This window comes from Formica exsecta, unplaced genomic scaffold (genome assembly GCF_003651465.1).
Source record: "Formica exsecta isolate Colony F162 unplaced genomic scaffold, ASM365146v1 scaffold4, whole genome shotgun sequence".
In the NCBI taxonomy this organism is placed as follows: domain Eukaryota; kingdom Metazoa; phylum Arthropoda; class Insecta; order Hymenoptera; family Formicidae; genus Formica; species Formica exsecta.
The window spans coordinates 956,234-976,278 of NW_021851238.1; the positions used below are offsets into that span (position 1 = coordinate 956,234).

General features: G+C 42.2%; 1 long non-coding RNA gene across 1 annotated transcript in view; it reads right to left on the bottom strand.

Moving 5' to 3' along the window:
• Window positions 1-941: 941 nt before the first annotated feature.
• LOC115240013 overlaps window positions 942-20,045 on the bottom strand; it is a 134,791-nt gene continuing 115,687 nt past the window's right edge. The window contains exon 4 of the long non-coding RNA XR_003884721.1: window positions 942-1,310. This is a non-coding gene — a long non-coding RNA (uncharacterized LOC115240013). The remainder of the gene's footprint in view (window positions 1,311-20,045) is intronic.

Sequence of the window (20,045 nt, forward strand, 5' to 3'; positions counted from 1 at the left end):
TTATACACGAGATAGATATGGTAAAAATTTTATAACTTTTCATTTTTTATGTTTTTTCTAAGATATGGAGTTTTTTTATGCTCTTTAAAAAGATCGTTGTTGAAACGAGTGCCAATATTATGATTAACGGAGTAATCCATGATCGAGATAGTTCGCGGTGAATTCCGGCGGTAATTAGCCGTACTGTTTGATTTGGACGACGCGGTGGAAGAGGCTCGTGCGGGTCTGATTGGATGAAGCCGTAGATTCGTCTTCACTTTCCAAAAGGAAAGAACAGCCCGGGGCCTCTGGCTCCAGGAAATGACGAGAAGACGAGATGAGACAAGACGGGACCCGCGAGTTAGAAACGACGAAGTCGTTGAGTTCGGATGAGATGGGACGGGACGAGGCAGAAGAGACGACGAGATGAGATGAGAAACAGCAATGTCGCAATGAGATATTGCCAGTATGCGAAGGTGCACAAAGCTACCTTAGGATCTGTCTCTGTGCCTTGTAATAACACTGTGCATAAGTTACGGCGGACTACTCACGGTTTGATGATTAGCTTAAAAAAATATTTTCATTATCATTGGGAAAAAGATAATAGCTGTGGCACAAAAGCGCGATATATATATATATATATATTTGTATAGAGAGAACAGAGTTTTTAATTTAAATCTCTTAACACATATCTTTATGTTAAATCGAAATTATTTAGATATATCGAATGCGGCTCTAAATAGTGCATCAAAATAAAATTTTGCAGATGTAGGGGAAAGTGGATGTTCAGGTTTGATTTTTTTACAAAATAAATTTTGATTCTTAAACTTCTATGATTTTATTTGTACTCTATAACTGAATAACATAATTTTTTTAATTTTATATATACAGTATGTGTATGATAAATATGTATATATATAAATCATATTTAAATACTCGTTCAATGCATATCATATTAATTTCAATATTATTTTTTATAAATATATTTTTCAAGATATATTTCTAAATCTTCAACAGGAGCTGCAGCTATTTAATATCTTTTTGATTATTACGCTATCGATTGCATTATTAGTACAAAGTCTTCATACATCATATAGTTTTTAATCCTTTGATATATTTGCATGCCCTGGGCGGATTTTCCGCGGGATATGAAGATAGGGAAGAGGGTGGAAAAGCAAAAGGAAAGGAAGGTGCCCAGGATGCTTGGGGGGTAGTACGGGGTGCAAGATGTAAGACGAAGGAGGCGTGGCCTCGGCATTGATCCAGAACCCCCACTCTTGTGCTTAAAAGTACGGCTCTGGCTGCTCTGCTCTGTGCTCACCCCCGTCGACCTGTAAGAAACCGGCAAGAAATGAATATTCATGAGCCATCAGCTTCGCTGCCTCTATCTTCTTGATTCGGTCACCGGCGTCAACGAAAAAATACTTCGCCATTAATATGTATATAAATCAAAATGTTACTAAATATTATAATTTTATATTAAACAGAAAGACTGTCGAGAGAATTTTTGTTTTATAATTGCATATTACAATATTATGCAAATTTATAATTTACAAAATTATACATAGAATCTTATTCATTTTTTTTAAATTTTGTTTACATTTGACAATATTACTTAAAATAAATGTATTAAATATAAAAAAAAAATACTTTTTTTGAATAAAAAAAAATAAATTTTTTTATAAAACATTTTTTTTTTATCTAGAATCATGAATAATGATTGAATTTATCATGATTGAAAATTTTCCGGATTATTATAACTTTCTGGAAAATTCACTTTAATCGCTGATAAATAAATGTTTCCTTTCAATTAGTAATTTTAATCGTCTCGAGAAATTCGTGAAATCGCCAAGTGAGTCTTCTAAATGCCCTCCCACCGCGCGCTTGAATTAATTGTGGTAATTCTATTTCTATTTACTGTCGCAGGATATTGCTTTATCTAATTGCGAGCGAGGGGAAAGTGCCGGTAGTCGTAACGTTAGATTGATCGTCGATCTCGACGTTGGTAGAGACTAAGCCATGTATAGGATACTGAGACTCGTTTTACGATATAAATTAAGGGGCAAGTCCCTTTGTCCCGCCAGACGACAATACATTAGAAATATGTTTGCCAAGCAAAATGCAAATTATTTTTTAACAACAAATTCCTTTTTATTTAATCGAAAAATGCTGCGACGTAGAGAAAAGTAGCAAATACGTGAAATGCGGAGACATTGCGTTGCGGACCTTGCGTTGCATAAATCGCACAGGTACTTGCACTTGGGAACAATAGGATAGGATCATTGCATGAATATTTCATTCCTGGTCAGTGATCCGATATAAATAATCCGAAAGTTACGAAGCTCTCACGATCTAAAATTTTCACATGACAGTTTCACTCTACTCAAGTCGAGTATGCAAAATCAAGGGGGGGGGGGGGGGGAAGGCGCAACTGTTCGCAAAAGTATCTCGTAATTTTTTTATATAGCACTTATATTATTTTATATAATTGCGCCATGTCCAAAGATACATTTCTGAGAAAGGGATGTAAAAGGATTGGGCGCGACGTTAGCAAATTGGTTACCGGTTACGACGTTCCCGGAGTATACCGTGAGTTTGTTCTAACTTGCAGTCGCTGGCAGTTCTCCTCAAACAGGCTAGATTATGCTCCACATCTCTCCGTTTTCTCTTCTCCTAACTGGCTCGCGCGAATCGCGATTCGTGCCGCGCGACTATACATCCACGTTTGTTTGATCTAACTTTGCCTGCCTCAATCTCGCTGATTGTGAAAGAAGCGCAGTCGGAGAAAGCCTGCCGAAGCGAGACAACTTTGGAGTTTCTAGTCTTACCAGATTCGAGAAACAGAGTGGTCTTTATGAGCGATGAAAGATTTTATGTTCTATAATTAGGAACTTGAACGATCGAAATGTGGATCGATTGATTCTTCTCTCCGCTGTAAATTATTAATAATTCTATGTCTTATGGCTTTTTGCTTTGCATAGTTGTGTTTTATCATTATGAAGAAAAGAAGGTTGCACATATTACTTTTTTTATATGTACATAAAATGCATATTTAACAGACATGATATAAAAAGAAAGAATTATGATTATATAAAGATATAATTGTTAATAATTTATTTAAAAATATAAAATTCAGAGTGTTATTTGATAACGCAAGATTATATAATAAACATTTTTAAGTATTCTTTTACACATATTAATTTACGTTGCCATGATTATGGCGAGACTTCGTCTTAAATTGTCGGACGATACACATCACATTAAACCCGGAATGGTCCAAGCTTTAATTTACGAAGCTGTTAACGTATCCGATAAAATACAGCCTTCGGTTTTATTACGCCCATTCGACGCCATTTTGGAAGCGAGGATTTCTCTCCTCGAAACATTTCTGCCCGTTACTCTTACTTACCTAACCACTATGTCTTCCCACATCTCCAGCGCAGTAATTTCAATTGGTTCGCAATGCGTTCCGCACAATTTACTTATTTAAGGCAGATTTTTTCACCGACAGCAATTCTAAACACGAGATAAGTCTCACCCTTTGCAATTTAATCTACTTTGATCGTACTACTGAAAATTGCTTGGGTCAAAGAGATGAGATTAACCGTGTTTCCTAATGCATAATATATCAGGGCAGTAACAGATCATTTCGATTTGTTGTAGATAAAGAGCAAAATAATATTACATTTTTTTTAAACGCTTTAATGTACTATTACTTTTCTTGACAAACTCATTTTTTCCATTACTTTTTTTTTTACAATTTTTTTATGCGCGACTTAGAAAGGCTCCAGAGAAAACTACACTTTTCAAGTATCCACAGTTCATGATTTTTGTTTTCCATATCGACGGCTTTTTGAGTTTTACGCATCCCTCCCCAAGGAGGCAACTCATAGACCGGAGTGTCACGATCCTTTAAAATATTTAGAGGAGGTAGTCCGGGGAAGGAGAGAGAGAGACAGAGGGTAGAGGGAGTCGGAGGAGAGACTCATCCAAGTTGGCAACTTTCGGTCGTATTAGCTTTTGTATATATATTACCTCATTTGCGAGAGGAAAGCTTATACTTCTACCCCCTGTAGACACTGTATAGATATACCATGCACTCGCCTACCTCCACCCCCTCCCTCCACAATATACTTGTACACGTGCTTCGGCTATATTCCTTACCGTCAGTACGATACGTCAGTTGTCGCGCGAAATGCGACAAATCGTCTATTCGAAAAGTTTCCGCAACCATGACGGATTATATATTACTGTAATGCACGGAAGATGCGGAAAAATAAAAGTTCATGATTGTTTGAATCTCTCTCTCTCTCTCTCTCTCTCTCATTTTATTTATTCAAAACATATTAGTTTAAATCGATAATGCCAGAGAGAAACATAGTAAAGAGAAAAAATCTGATCACTTTACGCTCTTTCTATGAATCTGATCGGCCTATTTAAAAAAAAAAAGCGATTATAATGGATACGAGCAAATATAAAACAGTGACAAAAAGGAAAGTTAACCAAAGAATATCGTCTTACAATGTATGGGCAATAAAATTGTTGGAGATGTAAAACATTTGATTCTGTAATTTCTATTTAAATTCCTATCTATTCGTGGACATATTTCGTCAGTTCATGATTTCGACAATCTATAAATATTTTTTGAAGACGAATATATATATATATATATATATCATATTTTCAATGTAATAAAATTGATTATTATATTAATGAAACAATTACATCAGCAAATAATATCATACATGCAACTTTTGCTACTTTGGTAAAAGAAAATACGCGTCATAATTAAAGTGACACACATAAATAATATATTGTTAATATTTTTTGCGTATTACATCTCCTTATAACATAAAAAATTTTCTTTTTGTGTATCACTCTATTTTTACATCAAATTTGTAAAAGATTAATATTAAATAAAAAACAGATGCATACATTTTACTGCCTCGTTAATAAATATATAACAAAAAAATTATGTGTGTGCGTGGTTCAATATTATTATTCAATATATACAAAGATATAATATTAAAAGCAATATTTCTTAATTCCTTTAGTCGTAACGCTTTGACAATTTATTCTTCAAGTTTCAAACCCATTCTTAAATCTTAAGCTTCATATAAATAATCGTTCCGTCTTTTAACTAAACATAATGCCAATTAATTTCTATTTAAAATGTAAGTACCTATACATGTTTCCTTTGGACTACCTTTGTTTTTTATTTATATAAATTGATATTTCTAACTTTGAAACCCTGAGGCAAGAGGAGTGGCATCGCGGCGTAAAAGAACAAATTCATAAGGGAATGTAGCGCGAGGTGACGATGCTGGTACACCCTCGACGCGGGAAAACAGACATTTAATCTAAAATAACACACGGACAATGAATACAAAATATACGTCAACACGAATCATAACCTTTCCACTTCCGTCGCGTTGTTCGTCGGTATATCATCCCAGCGTTGTTCCGATTTCAGCATGAACATGCATAGTGACGTCGAGATGAGCCGGGCGTAAAAATAGAGAATAGGAAAGCGGAAAGCGCGACGTAAAGAGGACGAACAAAAAAGAAGAGGGTGGAGGAAACGGAGGAAAGCGACAAGAGTGCGAGGAGCATCGGCGGCGCATCGCCTTCGAGCAAGTATCGCCCGGCTGTCAGATGGTAGGTAGGGTTGGCGGAGAAGGAAGGTACCTACGCGCGAAGGTTAGGTCGGAATATAGTTTAAGCTAGACGAATGGGTTGGTGGGTGGTTCTGGAGGCAGAAGAGTGAGCCGAGGCGGGTAGTTTTGCCTGGGTACCGCCGCACCACCGTCACCCCTTCGCCTATCCGCCGGTCTTCCGCCGTTCCCCGACCCCCGCCAGCCCTCTGGAGGCACCCCTGGTTACCACTCCACCACCTTCTCCACCTCCTCGACGACGCCATACCCTCGTTCATAATATCCTGCACGTCAGACTTTGAAAACTCCAACAATTTCCTCCTGCCGCCTGGTTGGAGAGCGAAGAGGGGAGGGGAACGGGGAGGAAGGGGATGGCCGGGGCTCAGGGGGTTGGTTCTACCCGCCGTGTGGAGATGGTTCCAGGTTGCTGATGCTGGTGCCGCTCTCTTCGTGTGATGTGGCAGTGTTAGTAGTAGTAGTAGTAATAGCGGTGGTAGTGAAGGTGGCGGTGGTGGTGGCGAACCGACGGTGCGAGGGAGACGAGTTTCGAGTTTATATAAAGTTCGGGCCACATCAATAATTATAAGTAGAGAGCCGAGGCAAGATGGCGCACCCGACTGGCAAACCCCATCCTCTCACATGCCAACCGAGTCATTATTCAAGGCATCCTTACTTCCACCCGTCTGCCCATCCGATTGATCCTTGGTGTCGTCTTAGGGAACAATCGACGCTTTTCCAAAGAAAAGCCGAAGATTGTCTCGTTGATTCTTAATGCTTCTTATTGCATTCTGATTTCCACAATAACATTGAATTTCGCTTCACACGTACTAATTCATTCTTTTATAAAGAATAAAGAAATATATATACAAAATATTTCAGAATATTGCTTTTAAATTTTTTATCTACGAATTTTAACAAAAAAGTTGAGATCTTCCCAATTTATTGAAAAATGATAATAGAGAGAGGGAGAGAGAAACAAGTTATTTTTATTTTATTAAAAATATATTATGTAAAAAATATATGCGAAGAATTAATTATTCTCAAAAATATGATATTTTAAAAAAATATTATTTTTGTGAAAATTTTCCGTATCTTTCTTTAGAGATGTAATGAAGAATAGAATATTATTAAGAGAACGAGAGGTAAGAAAGAAAAACACGAGGGGCCGACGACGATAGGGAAGGGTTGGTTGGTTTCCGGCAAAGATGACGGTTGATTAATGTTGAGGGTAGTTTCTTACTCACACCTAGCTCGAGCGGGATAGTCGGTTATAATGGCGAGCGGCGCCTTAGATAAAGCGTCGAAATAATACTGCACGCGGAAACAAGAAGAAACTGCAGTTATCAAATTTAATATTCTTTACTCGTTCAGTACTTTATATATAGTATTCCATTTTTTACATGAAATAGTATTTCATTTTTACATGAGATATATAAAAATTTACGTTTTAAACATATCTGAAAAATAAACATGTATAACAAAAACAATATTTTTACTTGGCAAGATATGAATTAACAGAGAGTGCTTCCGAATTAACCGGTGTAACTTCTAATTGGAAAAGTTTAACTTCATGATATCAAAAAAAAAAAAACAAAAAAAAAAAACGAGTATACGGCTTACACGCCATCAAGCACAAGTATATCGGGATCATCCTGGTAAATATTTTACTTTCGCGAACTGAACCGACATGCGAGTTAAATAGTAGTTTTGTTTGACTGTGTGGTACGACATTTTTGAGAGACGCGAATCGGTTTTCTCGAACGGTCCATACAACCGACAAATACATACGTATAAAACACTCACACACGCGCATATACGTCCGGTTAGGTTGCACATGCATGCGCGCGCTTGGCGTGGGATCGGTTCGAATCTGTCCCTAACGTAGTTTCCAGTTGAAACGCAGATCTGGTGTTGCCCTAACTCGGCCGGTGAAACTCAGAAATCTAATGCTAGGAGGACACACGGGCTGTACCAGCCCGACGTTAACTTTTAATGCACGGGATTAGTGCCACGGGTGCACGCGGGGTCCCCGGCCAAACTTTGCGCTAATTTGTTCGTCTATTAATTTCGCACTTGCTATCCGCTCGTATCGACCGAAAGAAGCCGAAGTTGAAGAACACGAAGAAAAGCTCGTTTTGATGCTAAGCGGCCAATAAATTTTTTTTCCACTGAAAAACAATCGACTTGGATATTTATTAACAACTATGATAATCTAGCTTCTAAATAAGAATCTAGTCTATTAATAGATGAAAGTAATATCTAAAAATCTTTAATGTTGCTAGTTGTTATGCTTATTAAAAATTTTTTTATTTTTCTAGCAATTAATTATTCAGTGTACTTCTCAAGAAATTTTGGATACAATAAGATTGGCTCAATCTTTCGAACAGTTTATTATCAAATTTCTTATAATTTTGTCACATTAATATAATATATAATTTTATCTCTCACTTGATATTTCATATATTAATTAAAAATAATATGGCTTGTCTCTAATGAAATACAGAAGAATAATTTCAAAGGCGGAGTGTTTAAATGCGGAATCTGGGTCGCAGCAGCCGTTTAGCGAGATTTCTCGTGGCAAAGTGGGAGGCAAGGGTAAACGAGGAGTGTAAAAAGCGAGAAAAAAGTCGAGAGAGTAACGCACCGCAGAAGGGAAGCGAAAAGAGAGGAGGAAGCGGCCGCGCGCTCAATTTACCGGTCGTGGAAAAAAGGAATGCAGGAAAAGACGGGAAACAGCTTAACGGGGTTAAAACCAGTCCTTCGGGGGCTCGGCGGTAGGAGGTAAAAAAGCTAAGCGGCGTTTTATAGACCCAACAAGCGGCCCGCGTATACCTACACGGGTGCCAACCCCGTTTTTACACCCTCGTTGGAAATTAGAGGCTTTTTGTGCTAAATATATCCTCGTTCCTACACTTTCTCTCTCTCTCTCTCTCTCTCTCTCTCTGTCTCTGTCTCTCTTCCTCAGACGCACACACACAGCACGCCCGCGCCAGTGAATCTCATATTAATTTTAACTCCTCACAAACTTGACCGCGCTTCGAATTACTCGTCCTGCAATCTTTTTAATCTTTCTATTATATGCTAAAATTGTATGAAAAGAAGATGTGCAATGCATTTTTCTCAGTAAACTCGTTTTATGATTTAATATAATTTTTGATCTATTTAATTGATAGCAGTGAGGATTCTCGAAGCAGAAATCTTTAAAAAGAAATTCAATATTTATTATCATTTGGGATTTTATCTAATAAATTCATCTTAAAGTTTAATATACTTTCATTCAATCTTTTAAAAGATAATACTCTATTTAAAGCAAATGAAATTCTCAACTTAATTATAAAACTGATTTTAAAACTGATGTTTACTTAAAAAATATTGAAGCTTCTCATAATCTGCAGAATTCCATAAATTACCATGAGAAATCTTCTTTACAAAAATTCTCTCAACATTGCGTTTTTAGAATCCAAAATTATGATAAATTCTTATTAATAAATTTCATACACAATTCTTTCTAAATTAAGCGATAAAATTTCTAACTGCGGCGAAAAATCGTAAAAGCTGTCCGACCAAGTAGCAACGGGATTTGAGAGTCTTTTCTGTGGTCTAAGTGAAAATAAAACGCTTGACCAACCGGCCAAGAGGGTGTGAAACAAGGGTGGCATTTCTCTCACATAAATTAGCCGTCGGGGGCAAAATGCAAAACATCCGTTCAAGCCGCAGTTCAACACGGGCGAGATTGGTCACGTTGTGGCTTTGTCTCTCCTAATTCGCCCGCAGGTGTATCTTTGAACTGACATGATTGTGTACAATTTAGAAAATAAGTGCTTGTAAATATAAAGGAAATATTATCGGGCTACTGTATCTTGTCGTCAAAAATAATATTCGTTTTGGAAAGAGAAAAAATTGCTTCACGTAATATCCTATTAATTTCCTTAAAAAAAAAAAAAAAATGTTTTAGAAATAGAATGCACAATTTATACATTTTGCATGATTATTTTGAAATCGCGGTTTATCGGAATAAATATAAATATATATTTCCGCGTTTTTCGAAAAATATCGAGAAAAGCCACGATGAGAAGCTGGCAATTAAATTATCGCAGCGTTCGCAAATCGCATTTCGCTGTACCTATTCCGATCCACGAACGGAGTCGAACGGAGTCGAACCGAGCTGGAAAAAGCAACGTGACATATCACGCGCCATTAAGGCCAAAAGCCCGCGCGTTCTCGCAATACTCCGGGGCAACATCGAAGATGCAACCAGCCGAAAATTCATGGCTGGCACGAAGGAATCGAATATCGTTGTCGCATCGGAACCGATGTGTCTCCCTCCGGTTATTCCCGCGGGGCGAATCGAAACGGCGAAGGTCGTTGGTACTCGAAGGCGAAACGTTTCTCTAGGCATTCGAAACGAGCGTTGCGCGCGTATATCTGGCGAGTAGGTGTGGGCCCCCAGATAGCGCCCGATTTCCAGCAACGACTAACGGTGGATATAGGTATGAGAAAGGTGGTGGCGAGAAGCGCGAGAGGTGCGGCTCGCTCGTAGGTTGTGTGTTAGCCTGGGTAACTGAGGCAGTTCACCCTCTCCCATCCCACCCTCTTGCCCCTTTCCCACCCACGCTTTTGGCTTTCGAGGCAATATAACTCGAAAATGGTGGCTGGCTTGCGAGTGCCGTTATCATTTCTTAGCCCGGTATCAGCCCGCCCTCCCGGTTATTACTGCACCCCCGGGGCTACGCCACGGACTCTTAGATAAGCCACCCACCGCGAAGGTGTATTGTGTGTGTTTCACGTACCGTCGCCTTCTATACGCCTCTCCTTCTCCTGCCACGTCTCTTATTCCGTCTTGTTCTATCGGGCTCTCTTACGGCGTTTCTCCATTCCAACTGTCTCTCTCGCTCTATCTCCGTACGCCTTTATCATCTTCTCCCGCTTTCTCTTTCTCTATGGCGCCGCACCATCCTCTGCGGAAAGTGCCCCTTTCCCCCCTCCCCCTATGCCCGATTCCAGCCACTTCCGACACTCTGAGATGTATAGAATTGTTTGAGAATCGCCCGAAGCGCCGCGAGATTACTTGGGAAAACGGATATGTCGTTCGCTGCCTGGACCGATAAGTCCGAAACGCGCATCGTCGAAAAGGACCTCATCCACGGCTGGTCCAGGCCCGATCGATCCCCGTCCGCGGGCAGGTGCACCTCTTGGATCGCCCTATCCGGCTATCCTTCGCCGGACACGAGTGTCTCCGCCGTCTCTGTTTTCTTAGGATTATGGCGGCAATCGCGCCACGCCGCGCCGCACCGGACGGGTTATCGGAATCGCCGCTGCTAATCTGACCGCGCGATCCGGAGATGTGCAGCGGAAGCTTTCCCTCCTCCTCGCGTTTGACCAGACTATCGGAGAATCTCGTTTAATATTACCATCTTGTTCCCTTAGCATGAATATGTACGTTGTATTATTGTTTCTCTCAAAAATATTTTTAATACTTCTCTTATTGGAGATGCTGTAAATTTTAAAGAGATTATTTTATAAATCTGTTTCATTCTTTGACCATTCGGAAATAATCGTAAGACATTGTAATTAATAATTTGACATTTCATGCTTTTTAAATTAGATCAACGGTATTTTTCGTAGAGATGAAAAGTTGGGCATCTCTCGGATCTGCGAGGAATCTCAAGCGCGTTCGATCGAGTGGCTACTACAATCGCAAATGATTTGCGGACATTGTGCTCCAAGTCGAAAGCTACATTCGAATGCGAACGATTCCAAATGAGGTCGCCTTCGACTGACTGATGACGTCATTACTGTCAGGCTTAATGAAAATTTCCGGAAAGTTACCGCTCGTCTCGACTGCCGACACCGTGTTACCTTCAGCTACAGCGAAACGTGGGCGTTTCGGCAGGGGGTGTAGCGGGATGTCGGATGCCGAGGGGGGTAGGAACGGGGGAGGGGGCGGGAGAAAACGGGCGCGGGGCTTGCTGGCGCTCGCGAGCGAGCGAGAAATTTTACGAGAATTTCCGAGACTAATTTCTCCGGCGCTTTGCGCTCGAGGCAGGCGGGCGTCGTTAATTTCTGACGTTAATTGCTAAACCTGAAGTTTCTAGAAATTTCCTGGGCGCCCCTAACCTCGCTTCCAGTGCACCAGTCTATCCTCTACCCCCCTCCGCCACCCTCTCGTTTACGTGTGTGTACGGGACCCACCATCAACTCTCTTGCTCTTCCCGTCGACGTTTCCTTGCCGTCTCACAAGCGCGGCTGCTTCGCCCGGTTTTCTGATATGAAGATTAAGCATCATTTATTCAGAACAGTCGAGCGCAGGCCCTTCTTGACGAGGCCGTTGAGGTTTAGGCACCGGCCGGACAGCGGATAGACTTGCGATGGAATCACTTTTGTATAATGGAATAACTTGGCAACTTGTATATAAATATAAAAAGCATTGCCAAAGTGTCGATCATTCCAACTGTCCTGCTCTGACGATCTTACATCCTATAGAACTTTTATAAAGATTTTCGTTGAATTTTGCTGAACATCAATGTTTCCAAACTTATATTAAATTACTGATGTATCAGAATATAATTTTTTTTTTTTCGATTTTAAATATACTTAATTTTATTCTAAACATTTAAATTACTTGTATTATAAAATATAGCATTAATTGAGCTCGAATATTAAATATTTCGTTTCAATTATGTTTTTATCCTTAGAATATTCTTGCTCATAAAATTCTCCAAAGCTGTCGGTGCCGCAAGAAATAATCTGGCGATAAAAAAAAAAAAGAATACGTATCCACCCGTGACCGCGTACCGCAGAGACCGCAACTACCGCCTGCTATCCCTCGTTCTCGGCTCCCGCCCACCCTCTCGAAGGATGCCGGCGTGTAGAAACTCGGCAGAAAGGGTCGGGCACCCCTCTTCGATGTGCACGGGGGTCAATTTCGTCGCGATAAAAGGGCGAGCGAGAGTTCCTTGCGCCCTCGCTTAGTTGTTTAGTTTTCCGCCATCTTTGTTCGCGCTTAGGTACCGCGGGGATCAGAAGGGGGAAAGAGAGGGAGGGAGGCGATCGTTCCCGAAGTGAGAGCGAGAACCCAAACGGGAGGTCGCCGGAACGAGAAAGAGCGACGAGAAGGAAGGGGTTGGGTTAATAGCGGGCTCTGGCGGTTCTGCAACCCCGTTGAGGCTTTTCGGGGAGAGAGGGGGATCGGTTGGCGGCGGTGGAGATTCGGGTAGGGTGCGGAGAGGGCGAGCGAGCGAGCCCGGCGAAGGAGAAGCGTAAGTCGAAAAGAGAAAGCGGAAGGCTCGCGCAGCTTCGCCGGAGACGGAAAGAGAAATAGAGAAAGACCAAGATGGATAGAGAGGGTAGAAATAGACGCAAAAGACGGGGACGACGAGAGCGAGCGAGCGGCGGCGGTGGCAGCCGGCGGTAACGGGCGGCACGAAAGGCGGGAAGGGAGAGATTTTACTTACTTACACTCCCACCCCAACGGAGGTCCGCGCGCGGCGAGACGGGCTAATGCGAGGCAGGGTGCGCGGGAAAAGGAACGACGACAGCGGTTAGGTATTTCCCCCGTAGCGCGCGCGCAAAAGGCACCGTAACGATTTTCTGCTCCTTCGAAGGAATATGAAAGGCGATATTTGCGCGAACCCAGCACACCCGGAGAACGATGGATAGAGTAGGGTACGGAAAGCGGTGGAGAAAGAGGAGGAAGAAGGAAAGGCAGCGGGGAGAGAAGAGGGTGGTTTGAGGGTAGCTCGGCATCGTCTCGCTTTCGCGCCCCCACGTGTCCCACACGCTCTCGTTTCCTCTAATGATGGAAAGCGAGAGGCAGCGTCGCCCCAGCAAATACCGCTCGGGTGGGATTTAAGGGATGAAAAGGGGCAGGAAGCCTTCTTTGCTCCGGGAGCTCTTTGATGTCACCAGACGTGCCGCCTAATTTTCAGGCTGGATCGACGTCGCGCATCAAGGCTGTTCAGGAATGAAAAATTTTTATCTCCATCTCGGACGGACTGTCGCGAAAGATTTTAAACTTTATACTAGATTCTTGAGGAACCGAAGTGAAGATTATCACAGAATTTCTATTGAAATTCTTGAGTCGATGTTTGGAATACCGTAAATATGTTATACATTGGTGCATCAACATTATTAAACTATGGCTTTATTATTATTGATTTAGTTGCAATAGCTAAAATTGCAATTTTATAATTTGGCTATTATCAACTATGAACAATAAAGGAAAAAACATTAATATTTTTAGTCACGATTTTCTTTAGATAGCCTACTAAACACGAGGACATATAAAACCGTCTCGATGTGCTTCATTAACTTTTGAGCATCATCAGACTTAATTACCATAAGATACCAAAGTAAAATACGAGCTCGTAGAGAATTAATTATCGCTTTTACATGTTTTTCTGCTAATAATCTTGTAATCTTCGTCAAACAAACCAAATTATTTTCTAAATATTATTTTGAAAACACATGTTGCGAATATTTAACAAATAAAATATTTGGAGAAAAATTTTTTTTTCCATCAAAATATTCTCGACAATTTGAACAATAAAGGATGCAAAATAATCACCGTACGGGAAGGTGAAGCGTGAATTTTAGGGGATGATTTATTTTTTCATCTTCCCCCTATATGAAGAACGGCGATGCCACAGCCAATGCATTCTCCGCGTCGTTTAAGACAAAAGCTCGCGAGGGTGGTTCGAGGGGGTGAGAGAGGACGGCAAGGGGGAGGTCTATGGATGGCGAAGAAGAGGTACGCCCGGGTGGGAGCTGCCTCATTCCCGGCTGGAGACTTAGAGTTGGTAATTAAATACAAGGAACCTTGCTTCGCTTCGTCTCACCCCGAGTCAGCTCGTCCTCTTCTTCCACTCCTCCTCCTCCTCCTCTTTCTCTACCTTCTCCTCCGGCTCCGCCATCCTCACCCCCTGTCTCTCTCTCTCTCTCTCTTCTTGTCTTCTTGCGTCCCCTTTCGCCGTGCCCGGAATACAGAGAAGGCTGTATTTAATTCGAGACTTTATTCGATTTACTTCGAGTCGCGGATTACGCGTCGTCGAACTTCGAGCAAACGACTGGTTGTCTACGCGATTGGCAAAGTCCATGAATAGTGAAGACGTGGCGCAAAAATAAGCAACCGGCATCGCGACAAGCACGCATTAGAGAGATTCATCTTCGGAATAATTTCTAATGCTGTAAGAAACGATATGTCTGACTCACTCTATTTAAGCAGCTGCTATTACTTGCCCCGATCTTGTTATCTTTGCATCTACTCTGTAATATTTTCATGTAAATTTGACAAAATTGTTAATAAAAGATAAAGAGACAAAAGTTTTAATGAAGCGCGCATCTTTTGCGTAATTTCAATAAGATTCCTGCAACGGTAAATAAAGTTAATAAAAAAAGCTTAATATTTCTAATGTTTCAAACGTATAATGGTATAAATGTTTATAAGTAATCATTCATACACAATATAGGCCTATACATTTAAATATAATAATAAATTTGCGAGAATATCATAATAAATTTGTTGGAAAAGATGTATTTAATTTATTAAGATTAAAAGAGAGAGAGAGAGAGAGAGAACAATATGAGTTTAATTACGATTAAATTCTGCAATAATATAAAAATTGCGGTCTCTCTCTATATTCAATATTTGCAACAAAGGACATTGGATGTATCAAAGTGAATTTGGACGACTTGTAACAGCAGATGCCTCATGAAATTTCTGAACGTCACGTGACGACATTAATCGGCCGACACTAATTGACTATGCTCGACAGCAACCGATGGCCGATGACGGGCGTTTCTTTTCGTAAATCAATTTCTCGATCAGCTCGCGAGACATGCACGCGCATAGTCGTGCCATTATTGGCAATAACAGTGTTACACCAGCCCATCCAGCCGGCGGAGATCTCCTTTCCTTCCCTCTGTCTCTCTCTCTCTCTCTCTCTCTCTTTCTTTCTCTCTCTCTCTCTCCCGATCTCCGTCGCTTTCTCCAGTATCTCACCAAGTCTCCTCTCTCGCCGGGGCTTCTCTTACTCTCTCGTAGCGAAACTCAATTCTCCAGGCCGTGCAGAACAGAGAGGGTGCGCACACTTTGCTTGCTCCTGCTGCACAAGACGAAATTTCATTCCCGCCCGCGCCCATCCTGTGCCCGGTAATTGTGCACGTGAAGCAACCTGAAACCTGCATTTGCCCCGTAGGTTCGCAAAGGAGGTTTCTCTTCGTCCTCTCTTCCGTCTCTCTCTCTCTCTCTTTCTTTCTCTCTCTCTCTCTCCCGATCTCCGTCGCTTTCTCCAGTATCTCACCAAGTCTCCTCTCTCGCCGGGGCTTCTCTTACTCTCTCGTAGCGAAACTCAATTCTCCAGGCCGTGCAGAACAGAGAGGGTGCGCACACTTTGCTTGCTCCTGCTGCACAAGACGAAATTTCATTCCCGCCCGCGCCCATCCTGTGCCCGGTAATTGTGCACGTGAAGCAACCTGAAACCTGCATTTGCCCCGTAGGTTCGCAAAGGAGGTTTCTCTTCGTCCTCTCTTCCGCCCTCCGTCCTCCTTATCACGGCGCTATCCTTTCCGATGCTTCGAGATACAATCGCCCGGACGGCCAAGACCATCAGCGTCGTCGAGGAAAAATTTCTCACTCAATTTCCCCGATCGAGCGAAATTGCTTTATCGAAGGTAATTATTAAGGGAAGCGTATATCAGAGTATAGTCATTACTTAATAGTGGAGACAATATTGATAAAAAGAAACTCTAAATGGTATTTAAGTAAAAAGTTACGAAATTTCCACATCATCATCATCGATCGTCCACGATATAGGAAATTAAATTTTAATTTTAATTTTCTCTCGGTTCAGTTATCGGTCCTTATTTAAAAAGATAACTTTCGCCGTTTATACATAAAAATATGAAATTTAATTTTCCATCTGTGAAAAAACTTGGATTCTATTATAATAATATAACTATTTAATTAAAAATTTGTGTAACAAAAAACAAACTTTATAAATGACTGAAAAATTACAAGCGGTTATAAGGAAAATGTTACTGCTATTACAATGTTAAGATATATGTTCGAAAGGAGTCTTGCGAGGGGATCTCTGTCGGCAACACCTTGACCGTTAACAGCGCGAGCATCTATTACATCGCCCGAAGTAAAAAGGAGACGCGTAAGGAAAGGAAAATAGCGGGCGTAGCCGGGCAAACAGTCGCGCTAACGTTGTTGGCAAGTTCAGCGCGACCGACACAATAAGACGGCTCAATGAAAAGCGTCCTTTACTGCGGCTGCACCGTGAATGCTTATATGCCGTTCCACGGAGAGAGCACATTCTCTCTTTCTCTCCTCGCCCGAATCTCCCTCTTTCGCCGCGGCCGCTCTCTTTCTCTCTCCGACTCGTCGCGCTCGACGTCGCTATTTGCGCGATATCTCGCTCGTTGGCCGCCGGCTCAGCCAATGAAAGCGCGCGGAGGCGAGCTTTTACGGCGTTCTTACGGCGTGGCGGGGGTTGCGGAAGGTTTGGGGCTGCTGCCTCCGCAACGTTCTTATTGTTTCAGCCACCCCAACCACCCTCCCGGCAACCACCCCGGGCGCGCAACCATCTCCCTCCGCCGCCTCCTTCCCCCCGGTCCATCGCTCCGTACGGCGGTACCACTCTACCCCCGAGTTTACTTCCTCCTCGTCGTCCGCCTCCCCCTTCACCCTTCTTCTGCCCCGCGCGCGAGAGAGCGCCCGACCGCCTCCTACGGCACTGTGCTTAGAATTTTAATGGACCGGCTTAGAAATTGTTGGCGGAATTAGATTTTAGGACGAGATTAGGCGGGGCTGCTCGAAATTACTGCAAGGAACGGCGGGCGAGCGGGCGGTGATGCTTTCTCGCGCGTCCAAGCCGGAGGCCTTTACAAATTTATGTCGTTGCGGAAAGAGCATGCGGTGACTCTATCTCTCTCTCTTTCTCTCTTTCTGCATCTATTTTCCCCTTCCTTCCCTCCTCCCGCGGGAATCTCGGACTAGGGTTCGTTGAATTTCGAAGAGAGTGCGAAATTTTACGATCGGACACGTCCGTCAACGTTCTCGTCACGTTCGTGCCACAAGAGCGCCTTCCGGGGGACGTTCTCCAGATATTCTCGGTCCCGCTCGAAATAGGCTGATTCCGCAGAATTTCCTATCGTTCGAGTTTGTCGTTTCTCTCGCACGATACTTGATCGTTGACGCGCCGCGAAATACGTAAAAGCGTCAAATCAAGATATGCCCGTATGTCTGGGAAATCTGCTATTGACAATCGATGCACGTCGCAATCTTTTCTCGGGACTATTATCGTCGCCGCTCTCTGTCATCAAGGACGAACGCTGTATACGCGCGCGCACGTACATCCACACACACACAGACGCGCCGAAATCTCAGCCATCCTTCGACACCCCTTTCCCGACATCCTCCGACATCCTAACCACTCGTAACCGGCAAAATACGCGGACGCGGAGGCGCGAGCGAGACGACGAAACGCAAATGGGGTGAGTCGACCCCGCGCTGCTGTTTGAGTTTGAAATTACAGAGCGAGAGAATTTATATGCCGGTGCCGCCTGTTCTTGCGCGACGCACTAGAAGTTTCATTTATTTAAGGCATCTTGCTCTGGGGCGCCGGCAGCTTCAAGAAACGGGGCCCCCGAACCCTCGTCCTTTCTACCTCCGATGTGTAACGATATGTTTCACGGAACACCTTGAAACATCGGAAGCGCGATACTCTCGCGAAAGATCTCGTGTCTTTTGCTATGAGAGTCTAACAACTTCCTGTTAACGGTCCTGGAGAAATTTAGAGAAATTTGCCGGCTACGAAATTCCATAGCGCATTAGCATCGGGGAACAGGGGCGACTCTGTTGGGAGAAGTATCGCGAATCCGGCACGTGTCTTTTTCCTCCATAGGGCGCGAGTGCTGTCCGTACGTAAATTACAATTTTGCCGTAATTGTCGTCGAAACTAGTCGCCCCGAAGTTACGTAATATTCGTACGTGAGTTTCAGTACGCCGCAAACTTTGCCCGGTTTCACCATCGCGCTCGATTCGCGCAATAATAGGAACCGCGATGCCTGGGAAAAAGATCAGCGATGTGTGGAGAACTTGATTGCAGAATTTTTTTCCAATAAAATATCGAGAGATCGAAACAGTCATTATAATCTTGGTATATACAAGTCTGACGTGATGAATCTGTTTTAAACCTGTTTGTATTCTCAAAGATCGCGAGCTTAAAAATGCACATTTCATCAAAACGCCAATTAACATTAAGAGGATGCCGGACCGTCCTGTTTTACCGGCCATAATAATTATATATTTGCTTAATATAAGAGTTTTGCGGTGTGTACGTGCAAAATAGGATACCTCTCCACTCGGAAATGCATGAAGGAATATAAGTAAACGTTTGAAAATGTATTTGAAAGCCTAATAAGAAACATTTCGGTGTGCAAAATGTTGCATAGTAAAATCTTTTTTAAAAAGCTTCTAAACTCACTTTCTCGAAGTTCACTAATACTCTTTGATAAAATGCCGAGTGCGGAGTTCACTTGTTAGGCACGTGCAAGTTGCAGGTTTTTTATATTAAGTAAATGTTGACGGCAGAAGCCGATAACAAAACTGTAATTTTTAAATTTTTTTTCACTTTTCATATGAAATCATAAACCCCGCACTCCGTTATTATGTATACTTTAATTATGGAAAAGGATTTGTTGATATCTATAATCAACAAAAATATTTTGCAATCCTACTAATATTCGCATTCTGTCGGTATCCGGCATCCTCTTAATCTTAATTAATTTTAATTTATCTAATTGTTCTTTTGAATTAAAATTAAAAGAAGCCAAAACATTACAGATAATTTTACGTTCTTCCTTGAATATTCTGCGAATTCAACAAATCATCATCGGGTTACTTTAATACGACAGTATTAAAGCTGAAAATTATTTTCAATGCGCCTGATTATTATTTTATAAATTCAATATAATATACAGCAAACACGAACGACCGTAGATTGTCGATGACCCGTCAACAAGACCGAACGGATATCTTTTATCGTCGGCAAGGTCGCGTCTTCGACTTGCATTGTGCATATAGTTCTAAGCGGGGTCGACGATGAAAAGGAGCCTGCAGCTACGAGGAGGAGTCACTTTGAGGTCCTTCCGCGGAAATCGACGACGGATCCCAAAGTTGTCGGAGGTATCCACCCTCTCCCTACGTCGTGGCACTCACCTTGTCCTCTTCCATTTCCAACCGCCTTCCCACCCCCGCTCGCGCGCCCATCCTAACCTGTAGCCTAGGTCCTCGTCCTCAGTGGCTTTGTCTGCAACTTCAGCCGGGTGTTTCGCGATTATAATTTAACGACGCCGGCAACGAAGCGAAGTTGGCCCCAGAAATCAATGCGCGCTCCGAGACAAAAG